This window comes from Leucoraja erinacea, chromosome 1 (genome assembly GCF_028641065.1).
Source record: "Leucoraja erinacea ecotype New England chromosome 1, Leri_hhj_1, whole genome shotgun sequence".
Classification (NCBI taxonomy): domain Eukaryota; kingdom Metazoa; phylum Chordata; class Chondrichthyes; order Rajiformes; family Rajidae; genus Leucoraja; species Leucoraja erinaceus.
The window spans coordinates 108,291,615-108,303,998 of NC_073377.1; the positions used below are offsets into that span (position 1 = coordinate 108,291,615).

General features: G+C 42.2%; 1 protein-coding gene across 4 annotated transcripts in view; it reads right to left on the reverse strand.

Moving 5' to 3' along the window:
- LOC129700480 (ankyrin-2-like) overlaps positions 1-12,384 on the reverse strand; it is a 634,003-nt gene that overhangs the window by 253,959 nt on the left and 367,660 nt on the right. The window lies entirely within an intron of this gene.

Here is a 12,384-nt window from a genome sequence, read left to right on the forward strand (position 1 = left end):
ATCTTTTGTAAACCATGGAGTATACTGACTCATTTAGAACTCATTTATAACACTCCAATTTAATCACTAGATCTCTGTGTGAGATTTAAGGACTGCTGCTATACTATAGATATCCAGTATCAGTATGATCCAATATCATCAGATGCATAGAATACACCTTAATATGTCTATGTTCCTTCCAAGAAAGAAAGTGCAAACAGGCTACACAGCTACATCACTTAAATCCAATCATCAGTTACATTGGTGTAACTGCATCTGCTTCTTTACTAATGTCCAGTTTTAATTTAGTTTAGTTTAGAGATACAGCGCAAAACCAGGCCCTTTGGCCCACCGAGTTGTGCCGACCAGCAGTCCCTGCACATTAACACTATCCTCCACACTGGGGACAATCTACATTTTTTACTCAGCCAATTAGCCTACAAACCTGTGCGTCTTTGTAGAAGAAAACCCACTCAGGTCTCGGGGAGAACGTACAAACTCTGTACAGCCAGCACCCATAGTCAGGATCAAACACTGGTCTCTGGCTTTGTAAGGCAGCAACTCTACTGCTGCGCAACCGTGCTGCCCCAAATGCTTTCTCAATTGAAGATAAACGTACCCAAATAATTCACTAGACAGAAGTCAAGGAAACGTCCAGTGTCTCTGAGGATTATACCTGTGGTAGTGCGTCCAACTGCAGAGGAGTCCTGACTGACTGCTTGAGGCAAGAATTGCTGTGGCTGGATGACCTCAGGATTATCTGGGAGAATGGATCATAGAATGAGGGCGTCATAGAAGAGGACATCTCTTGCCTCCCTTGTGCCAGGGTCCAGCATGACTCGGGGCGACTAAAGAGTATACTCAAGGGAGAGGGTGAACAGCCAGATGTTATCGTGCATATTGGCATAAATGCAGAGGTAGGAAAAGGGACAAGGTTCAAAAGTAAGACCTCCATGGTAGTGATCTGCAGATTACTCCCAGTGCCATGTGCTAGTGAGGGTACGAATAGGATGATAGGACAGGGAAATGCAGAGATGAAGAGTTGGTGCAAAGGGCAGGGATTAAGAATATTTGGACCATTGGGATCTCTTCTGGAGCAGGGGTGACCAGTGCAAGAGAGAAAGGTTTCACCTGAACTGAATCTGGACCGATATTGATTATTAGTAGTGATTAGTACAGGTTATGGGGAGAAGGCAGGAGAATGGGGTTGAGAGGGAAAGAGTAGAATTGATGGACTGAATTGCCTATTTCTGCTCCCATCACTTACGGTTTTTTGAATATCCAAGAGGGCAGGTTGGCGAGTGCTACTCAGAAAGATTAAAACTAGATTGATAGGGATATGGGACCCCATGCAGTAGTGTGGCAGGTAGAAGGCTGAAAGTCAGTCCAAATATCAATGAGAGCAAATTCAGAAGACCGGAAAGGAAGGGCATGGCTGGAAACAAGGTATGATGGTTGGATTAAATTGCAATGATTTCAATACTAGAGGCCTGACATCTAGCCTCCAGCAGAGATTGTTGGTGATATTTATGCTGGGAACTTGATGAACACAGGGCATGGTATATGTGAACGGGACATTATAACCTGGCTAAGGGAAGGTCGGGATTGGCAGTTTGATGTTCCACCATAGAGGTGCTACGGGTGAGATAGAGATGGGGGTAAAAGAGGATGAGGAGTTGCTCTAATGACTGAGGAGAAGATAACGTCAGTAGTCCGAGATGAAATTACTGAAGGACATTCAGTGAGGCTATCGGGTGGAATTGAGAAATGTGGGTATGTCAATGTGGGTATGTAAATGGAAAGGGGAGTTTAAATGCTTCGCAACCAAGAGACCCAGCAGGCCTTGGCAGGTAGAGTACGGACAGAGTTTTCGGGAAATCAGTCATAGAAACATAGACATAGAAAATAGGTGCAGGAGTAGGCCATTCGGCCCTTTGAGCTAGCACCGCCATTCAATATGATCATGGCTGATCATCCAGAATCAATGCCCCATTCCAGCTTTCTCCCCATATCCCTTGATTCTGTTAGCCCTAAGAGCTATATTCAATTCTTGAACACATCCAGTGAATTAGCCTCCACTGCCTTCTGTGGCAGTGAATTTCACAGATTCACAACTCTCTAGGTTAAAAGGTCTTTCCTCATCTCAGTCCTAAATGGCCTACCCCTTATTCTTAAACTGTGACCCCTATTTCTGGACTTCCCCCAACATTGGGAACATTTTTCCTGCATCTAGCCTGTCCAATCCCTTAATAATTTTATATGTTTCTATAAGATCCCCTCTCACTCTTCTAAATTCCAGTGAATATAAGCCCAGTCGATCCATTCTTTCAACGTATGTCAGTCCTTCCATCACGGGAATTAACCTGGTGAACTAAGCTGCACTCCCTCTCCCTCCCGAAAGAGTAACCTTGCACAATTTCAAATGAGCGATGGTTACTGTAACATTTCTGACTAAATATTATCAAAAAAATTGCTTTCAAAACAGTCTCATCCACACAATACAACTGGATGTATGTCATGACAATTCAGCATATCATAATAATAGACTAAATGACATTCCCTCTTTCCTTTGATTTATCATTCTTTCTATCAGCAAAGTGAAAGGTAGATGTCTGACACGTCTATAAATCCTCTTGCAAACAGCAAAAATAAATTTGCCAACAAGCATAAGAAGCACTCAAATTAATTAATGCTGAGACAGTAACCCACTGCCGCACCAAAATCCAATAAATGCATGAAAGGACTACACAGTAAAACTGTTATCTAAAAGCTGATAATGTACACGATTCCAGAGAAAACCTCTTTCATTAGTTAAATCAGATGATAAACTAGTTCGTGTCAATCACTTTACCAGTACTAACCTAAATTTAGGTATGAAGAAATTATTTTTGGATACTACGCATGTTACCTCTCTGCAGTCTGCAGCATAATTCAAATTCCATGGTGACATTTTAGGAATGAAATGGAGTTCAGGATTATTTACAAAAATCGGAGGCATTATTTTTACACAATAAAACCAACATGATTGTTTGCACAGATGTATAATGTGAAACCTGGATAATTGCAAGTTGTTTTGTTTTAACAAGTTATAATACGATTAGCCCATTATTATAGATATCAAATTACATGTTACTAGTTACTAGTTATCAGTCAAAATTTGTAGCTGTAAGGGCTTTCCCATTTCACCTAAAGCCTATGCCCTCTATTTTTAGAATTCTCGACCTTGCGAAAAAGGCTGTGAGTGTTCATTTTATTCATGCCTCTCTGATCTTGTACACCTTAGATGAGATCATCCCTCATCCTCCTACACTCCAAAGATAAAAGGCCTCAGTCTATTTACCCTGTCCCTATCAGTAGAAATGTTACAACATATTGAAATTTAAAAAATCAAGTCTGTAATTTATCCCATCAGATAAAGCATAAAAAGAAGTTTAATTTTACACCTAAAACCCGTCCCACAGTACAAGTTCATTCCAAGAGTTCTCCCGAGTTTGCCCTGATTCGAACTCAGAGATTTACGGTAATAGCCGCTCGTCGGTACTCAGGGCTCTCGTGGACATTTTTCAACATGTCCCCCTCCCTCCCTCCCCGCTCAAAGGCGCCAAAGTCAAGCACACGGCCAGTGGCAGAACTGCAGCGCCGCTGAAGGTAGGTATTGTAACATCACTACTGTGCATATCTTCTGGTATGCTTTTCAACTTAACAACATCTATATTACTAAAAGTCTGATCTTGAACACTTCCTGTTGTTTTGTATATTGATTTTAGAAAAATCGCTGCCACTTACGGCCATGATTTTTGGCCATCTTACTCAGTCCCCCTCCGCTACGCAGCACAAGATGATTTTTCCCATCGATGAAAAATAAAAGAGTTATTAGTATTTAAAAAATGTTGAGATTCTCTCTCCTGAAGGCCACGCCCCTTCCGGAGGGACTATAAAACCCAGAAGTGTGGAGGTGCCTCAGTTCTCTGCAAGATGGGGGTAGCGAGAGGTCGCAATTCTCAGTCTGAGCTGTGAATAACACTGAACACATGTCTACTAAACTGTGAGTGGTTTTTACTGACCTGTCAGTGCCCTTAATGTGGTTTGAAAATGTAGTTTAAAAATGCAAAAGTGTGTTTTGGTTTGAAAGTGCTAAAGCTGTATTGCCTTTGGTTTTGAAAGTGCTAAAGCGAGCAGCCTTGCCTTTGGTTTTGAAAGTGCTAAAGCGAGCTGCCTTGCCTTTGGTTTTGAAAGAGCTAAAGCGAGCTGTTTGCCTTTGGTTTTGAAAGTGCTAAAGCGAGCTGCCTTGCCTAATTAGAGCTGCCTTGCCTAATTAGAGCTGCCTTGCCTTCTATATAATTAAAAGTCTCATCTTGACCACTTCCTGTTTGCGCTTTATATTGATTTTAGTAAAGACGCTACCACATACGGCTGTGATTTTTGGCCATCTTACTCAGTCCCCCTCCACTCATCAGGTGCCGAGGATTATTCCCATTGATGAAAAATAAGAGTTATTAGTGTTTAAAAAATATTGAGATTCTCTCTCCTGTCAATCACGCCATGAAGGCCACGCCCCTTCTGGTGGGACTATAAAACCCAGAGGTGTGGGCGTGGCTCAGTCTCTGCAAGATGGGGAAGGGAGAGGTCACGACTCGCTGTCTTTAGTGACCTTGCACCCTGCTTGAAATGGTATGAAACTGCACTTGAATTTGGTGCCCTTGCACCTTGCTTGAAATGGAATTTCAAGGAATAGCCGTGAGTCAACTGCGAGCCCACCAGCCGTGGGTGAGTGAGCTGCCAGCACAACAGGCTTGAGTGACTGAGCTGCCAGCCCAATAATTCATTCAGCCCACAATGTCCATACTAGCCCTCTGGAAACCAGTCCCGTCAGCACACAACACCCATACTAGCGCTCCAGCAAAGCCCCCCCCCCCCCCCCCTCATTGGCCAACCTCACATTTATCCAACTCTCCCTCCCATATTGGAATTGGTGGAGAGGTGGAATATTGCATTGGGGGACCAGCCCTTCCCAACCCGTCCCACTTAGTCTAGTTCTTTTTGTTCAACAAACTTATTTTCAATTTTAAAATCAAGAGGATACCCAAAGAAAGTCAGAGGTTTATTAGGGACCAAGAACATTAACGTGCATCCATGAAGTATGCAGTTATTACCATTGAATTACAAATTTAACAGTCTGGAACTTAGTTTATTTTAGTTTAGTTTAGTTTAGTTTAGAGATACAGTGCGGAAACAGGCCCTTCGGCCCACTGAACTGCACCAACCAGTGATCCCTGCACATTAACACTATCCTACACACATTAGGGACAATTTGTTTACATTTATACCAAGCCAATTAACCTACAAACCTGGACGTCTTTTGGAGTGTAGGAGGAAACCGTAGATCTCAGAGAAAACCCACACAGTCACGGGGAGAATGTGCAAACTCCGTACAGACAGCACCCGTCGTTGGGGTCAAACGCAGGTCTCTGGCGCTGTAAGTGCTATAAAGCAGCAACTCTAACCATGTGCCACCATGCCGCCGCAAGAAAAGACAATATTTTTAATTGGTATCGTTGATATCTCATTTTTATTTTGTTGATTGTCATTATTTGTACAAGTACTTGTTTTCAAAGGGATTGGGACAATTGAATTCAGTGGTGTGAACTGATTTGTAAGATGAATTGAGATAATATGATGTTTTAAATTGACACGGCATATGAATAATAAAGGAGATTGAACTAGAGCATGAAGTGTTGATAATTTCTTATGCAAGAAGTTGATATAAGGGATCTAATAGACATCACCTTGTAGCCTAAGATTATCTTGCACTCTAACTACAACTGCTCCAACCTTTGGGTTTTCTTTAAATTTACTGATCGTCCCCGAGATCCATATACAAATTGTTACGTTATATGACAAACAGCAGGGTCGAAGAACTAGTGCATGTGAAACACTACTCTTCATAGGCGTTAAATCACATAAACAACCCTCTACCATGACCCTTTATCTCCTGTCACCAAGCCAATTTTGGATTCAATTTACCAATGTGCCTTGTATCCCACAGGACCTAATCTTTGTGACCTGTCTCCTATCTGGGACCATGTCAAAGGCATTAATGAAGTCCACGTAAATCACATCTATTGCACTGCTCTCATTCATATAATTTGTTAACTCCTTAAAAAAAAGCAATCATATTGGTCAAATAGGATTTGCCCTTGACCAAGATATGTTGAGTGTTTAGTTTAGTTTAGTTTATTGCCACGTGTACTGAGGTACAGTGAAAAGTGGTTGTTGCGTGATAACCAGTCAGTGGAAAGACAATACATGATTTCAATCGAGCCATTCACAGTTTACAGATACATTATAAGGGAATGATGTTCAGTGCAAGATAACTCCAGTAAAGTCTGATCAAACATAGCCGAGGGTCACCAATAAGGTAGATAATAGTTCAGGACTGTTCTCTAGGTGTGGTGAGATGGCTCAGTTGCCTGAAAGCAGCTGGGAAGAAACTGTTCACACTCTTTGCCTGATGGGCGAGGGGAGAAGAGGGAATGGCCAGGGTGTGACTAATCCCCCCTGATTATGCTGCTGGCCTTGTGAAGGCAGCATGCGGTATAGATGGAGTCAATGGAAGGGAGGGTTGGTTTGTGTGATGGTCTGGGCGGCGTCCACAATTCGCTGCAATTTCTTGCGGATGCGATAAGTCCCTTCCAACTACAAAGTCCATTTCGTTTGTGAATACCAATGAAAAGTTAAATGTAATGGGGTGGTTGAATGTGAGGCAGTGATTGGTAATATCATTAATAGCATCGATGTGCACAGGGATCTTGGAGTCCAAGTTCATAGCTCGCTGAAAGTGGCAGCACAAGTAGATAGAGTCGTAAATAAAGTATATGCTATGCATGCCTTCATTTCTATGGGCATTAAATATAAGAATCAGGAAGTCGCGATGCTGTACTATAGGACTGTGGTGATGTTGCAATTAGATTATTGCGTGCAGTTCTGATCGCCCTATTTCAGGAAGCATGTCGAGGCTTCGGAGAGTGCCGAGGATGTTTACCAGAATGCAGCAGGGTTTCAGCTGCAGGAGAGGTTGGATAGACTTGGGTTGTATTCTCTGGAAAGTCAGAGGGTGACGGGAGACTTATTTGAAATGTACAAATAGAAACATAGATAATAGGTGCAGGAGTAGGCCATTCGTCCCTTTGAGCCAGCACCGCCATTCAATATGATGAAGGCTGATCACCCAAAATCAGTATCACATTCTGGCTTTTTCCCCATATCCCTCGATTCCCTTAGCACTAAGAGCTAAATCTAACTCTCTCTTGAAAACATCCAGTGAATTGGCCTCCATTGCCTTCTGTGGCAGAGAATTCCAAAGGTTCCCAACTCTCTGGGCGAAAAAGTTTGTCCTCATCTCAGTCCTAAATGACGTATACCTTATTCTTAAACTGTGACCCCTGGTTCTGGACTCCCCCAAACATCGGGAACATTTTCCCTACATCTACCCTGTCCAATTCTCTAAGAATTTCATGCGTTTCTATAAGATCCCCTCTCATACTTCTAAATTCCAGTGAATACAAGCCCAATCGACCCATTCTTTCATCACGGAAACCTTGGGTGGAGCACAAGGTCTCCAGAGGTTTCCGTTCAGGCTTCCTAAGTGGGACAGGGGCATAAGGAATGAATGTGACAAGTGGTAGATGGATTGCCAATTAAATTGCAGCTTTGTTCTGGTAAGTGATGAACTTTGAGTATATCTTGCTATAGCTTGTATCTGATGTTACAGAAGTTGTTAGCCCACCATGAAATTAGGACATATTATTACCCTATTCCAATATCATTGAAACAGGTCTGTTTATGCACCCACTAGGAATTTTCATCTGTGTTATAGATTACTGCTGATGGTTCAAGAAAATCAGTAGCAGCCCGAAGCTCTGAAAATAAAAACATGTCTACAATTTGGAGCTGAGCAAAAGCCCTCAACTCATGCAGTCCAACTCGGGCAGCAAATCCACATAAGGCTCATACTACCAATAAATTATGAGGTTATCTGATTCCTTGGACCATGCATTTAGCAGACTCTTTTGAGCTTAATAAAATACGGCATTTGGCAAAACCCCAGTAGTCCTTTAGGCTATGGTGCACCATTTATTGCCCAAAGTGTAAGGTGCTGGCATATCAATTCTTATTTCCGATTCAATGATTCTAGAATTATAATCCAACTACTAAGATACATGAATGCTCCCCACAGTACAAATAAATATTCCATTTGGCATGGATTTTCAGTTAGAAGCAAAGGTGCAGTTGGTGCAAATTAAGTTCAATAATAATAAAACAATATGGCATTTCTAAACTAGGATTTAGAAAGATAAAGCTTAATTATGTTGTGAGGGTAGAACAGAGCTGCTGCCTCACAGCGCCATAGACTGGGGATCGATCCTGACCTGGGGTGCTCTTTGTGTGGAGTTTGCATGTTCTCTCTGTGACTGCGTGGATTTCCTCCGAGAAACACATGAATGTGCTCCGGTTTCCTCCTACATCCCAATGATACGCAGGTTTGTAGGTTAATTGGCCTCTGTAAATTGCTCCTGGTGTGTAGGAAGTGGATATAAAGTGGAATAACATTGAAATAATGTGGAAGATAGACACAAAATGCTGGAGTAACTCAGCAGGTAAGGCAGCATCTCTGGAGAAAAAGAATCGTTGCAACTGCAAGCGTTGACTAAGCAATCGTTTCACTGAACACGTACGCTCAGTCCGCCTTGGCCTACACGATTTCCCGGTTGCCAAACATTTTAACTCCCCCTCCCATTCTCATGCTGACCTTATTGGCCTGGGGCTCCTCCATTGTCAGCCACATGCACATTGAAGGACCAACTCCTCATATTTTGTTTGAGCACCTTACAACTCAGCGGTATGAAAGTTAATTTCTCTAATTTCAAGTAACTCCTGCATTCTCCCCCACCCCACCCCCTCATTCCCCCCTCTCTCCCCCCCTCCTCCCACCCTAGTCTTCTTACTAGTTCCACTGTTTGCCAACAATGAGCCATTATGGACTCCACCCTTCCTGAGATCATCTGTTGCCGGCTTGTTTTGTTCTGGCCTTCTCTGCTTTTCAGTCTGAAGTAGGGATCCGACCCGAAATGTCACCTATTCCTGTTCTTCCAGAGATGCTGCATTACCTGATGAGTTACTCCAGCATTTTGTGTCTATTTTCGGTATAAACCAGCATCTGCAGTTCCATCCCACACATAGAAGTAATGTGAAGAGGTGATCACTGGTCGGTATGGAATTGGTGGGCTGAAGGATCTGTTTCCACGCTATAACTCTAAACTCAAGGGCCTGTTTTACATTGTTCATGCATAACAATACTTTGAAGATATTAGTGCCATTGTTAATTTGTTATAATGTAAATAAGACAGATGTAAGGCAGATGCACAGGCAGATTAGATCAGTTGAACTTGACATCATGTACAGCACAAACATTGTGAACTGCAGTGCCTGTGCTTGTGCTGTACTCTTCTATGTTCTACAAGGTACAAAAAATTACAACTAGACTAATGTACCCTTCACTCTGTCAATTGGTTATCCTAATCAATGGTTCTATTTTTAAAATGACATTCAGTGCACAAGATCCAGCTGTCACAACAGCTTAAAGTCAATGAGTCCAGCTACCCTGTCTTTTCAGCTTACTTTTCTTTCCCTGTTGATTTCATATGCAAGTAGAATGTTCTTCAACAATCACAATCTTACCATCTATGTTATGAACAATAGTTTTGAGATGTCTTTGGAAAGGTTTACAATATGCTTTCTCCATCATTCACTTGTTGTCAACACCTCTGCTTATGGATCTAATCCCAAACCACGGGATAGTGACACAAAGATGAATAGTATCCAAAACAAATTAACCTAGTATTATGGGAAGTTTCCATCTATAAGAAATGCAGATGGACACATGTGAACATGTCTAAGAGTAACAGCAATAACAATAATTACTGAATTTGAACTTGTCATTACACATGCAAAATCCGGAACCAAATAACTATAACCATTGTTAATGTTGAACAAAGATAGACAAGCTTTTAGCCTTGCAAGCAAACAAACAATGTCTTTCTGCTGCTATTACAGGTTATCATATCACTATCAAAGGCCCATGTGTCATTTATATAATTCAACTTCATATCGATGAATAGGGTCATTCTTTAAACAGGTCACTTCAGATTTAATTAACAGAAGACTCACCAGTGCCTCGGGTTCTTTGCATATTTCTGTGTAATAGTCAGGGTACGTGTCTAAGTTCCGATACTTCGTATTGCTTGGAATACCTTTGTTTGTGTGACAAGAATGGCAGAGTGGTGCATTGCCCATAGCAGTCCCCTCTAAACAATTGTCCGCGAGAGGGACTTGAGCCACTAGATTCACCAAACAAGTACAAATAATACAGGTTGTTACAGCTGCCTGGCTGTCCAAACCACTCCCTACACAAACTACTGGTCACCCAACACTGAAAAAAACGATAAACCCCATAACAGTTGGCAGGCAGCAAACTCCAACCATTCCCAATTCAGACACTGCCTGGCTATTTTTACCCCCACAGGCAGGCTATGTATGTAAATGAGGGTCTGGACTGCAAAATACCATATTCATACTGATGTTTCATTGTAGCACCATACAGTGAAGATCAAGTACCGCCAGAGAAAGTAGTGTAGCAGATGTAACTGTGTAACAGATTTTGCCTTCGCTCATACTTTATCTAAGTTTTAAGCATCCTAACTAAACAACAGACTTTACAAACACTAATTTGCCTGAATATCTTTCAATATTATGTTTCCAAGTATCCTGTTAGCCCACTGCACACATGGAGGAAATGTTATAGAATTGAGAACAGTGCAGAACAGGAACAGGCCATTCAGCCCATAATGTTCATGCTGAACATGATGTCAAATTAAACTGATCTTATCTGCCTGTACATGATCCAAACCCATCTATTTCCTGCACTTCCATGTTCCTACCTAAAAGCCTCTTAAACTCCACTATCGTATCTGCCTTCACCACCACCACCCCAGGAAATGTGTTCCAGGCCTCCACTATTCGATGAGTAAAAAGGTTACTCTGTATAACTCCATTAAACTTTTCCCTTCTCGCCTCATAGCTATGCCATCCAGTTTAGTTTAGAGATACAGCATGGAAATAGGCCCATTGGCCCACCAAGTCCACACCAAGCAATGATTACCTGTAAACAATTCTATCCTGCACAATAGGAACAATTTACAGAAGCCAATTAACCTACAAACCTGTACTTCTTCGCAATGGAAATACCACCCTGGGAAAAAGGTTCTGACAGTCAACGCTTTCTATGCCACACATAATTTTATATACTTCTATCATGTCTCCTCTCAACCACCGACATTCCAAAGTAAAATAATGATCCAAGTCCATCCAACCTCTCCCTGCAGCAGAAACCTTCTACTTCAGGCAACATTCCTCTGCACCCTCTCCAGGCCTCCACATCATTCCTGTAAAGGGGCGACCAGAACTGCATGCAATACTCCAAATGATTGATTAGTACGGGTGTCAGAGGTTATGGGGCGAAGGCAGGAGAATGGAGTTAGGAGGGAGAGATAGATCAGCCAATTAATGGGCCGAATGGCCTAATTCTACTCATATCACATGATTTTATGAAATGCGGCCAAGCCATAGTCATGTAGAGCTGCATCATGACATCCTGACTCTTATATTCAATGCCCCTAGCAATTAAGGCAAGCATACCATACACCTTCTTAACCACCCTATCTACTTGTGCAGCAACCTTCAGTGAATTATGAAGACACCTCTGCACATCATTAATTCAACATTAATTGCCATTAATTCCTTATATGCAACCTCCCAAAGTTTAATACCTCACACTTGCTCGGATTAAACACCGTCTGCCATTTCTCTGCCCATTTTTGCAGCTGATCTACTTGCTGTTTCTTCTGACAGCATTCCTCGCTGTCTGCAGCTCCTCCAATTTTGGTGTTATCAGCAAACTTACTCACCGACTCATCTACATATAGGAATCCATATAGTTCCCTGGATTCTCTCTGCCTCCTTTCTTAAGCAAAGGAACAACATTGGCCGCTCTCCAGTCCACCGGGACCTCGCCTGTGGCTAGAGAAGAAACAAAGATCCTCTCCTCTCTTGCCTCCCTCAATAGCCTGAGATAGATCCCATTAGGGCCCGATAAGGGGACAGCCACCTTAATGCTTTTCAAGAGCTTCAGCACCACCTCCTTCTTGATCTCAAACTGTAATTCTCCACTGATCTCCCTGTCCTTCAAGTCCCATTCCTCAGTGAATACAGATGCAAATTACTTGTCTAGTACCTCATCTACTTCCTCCGACTCCATAGATTCCCTCCTTTATTTTGTAGCGGTCCTAT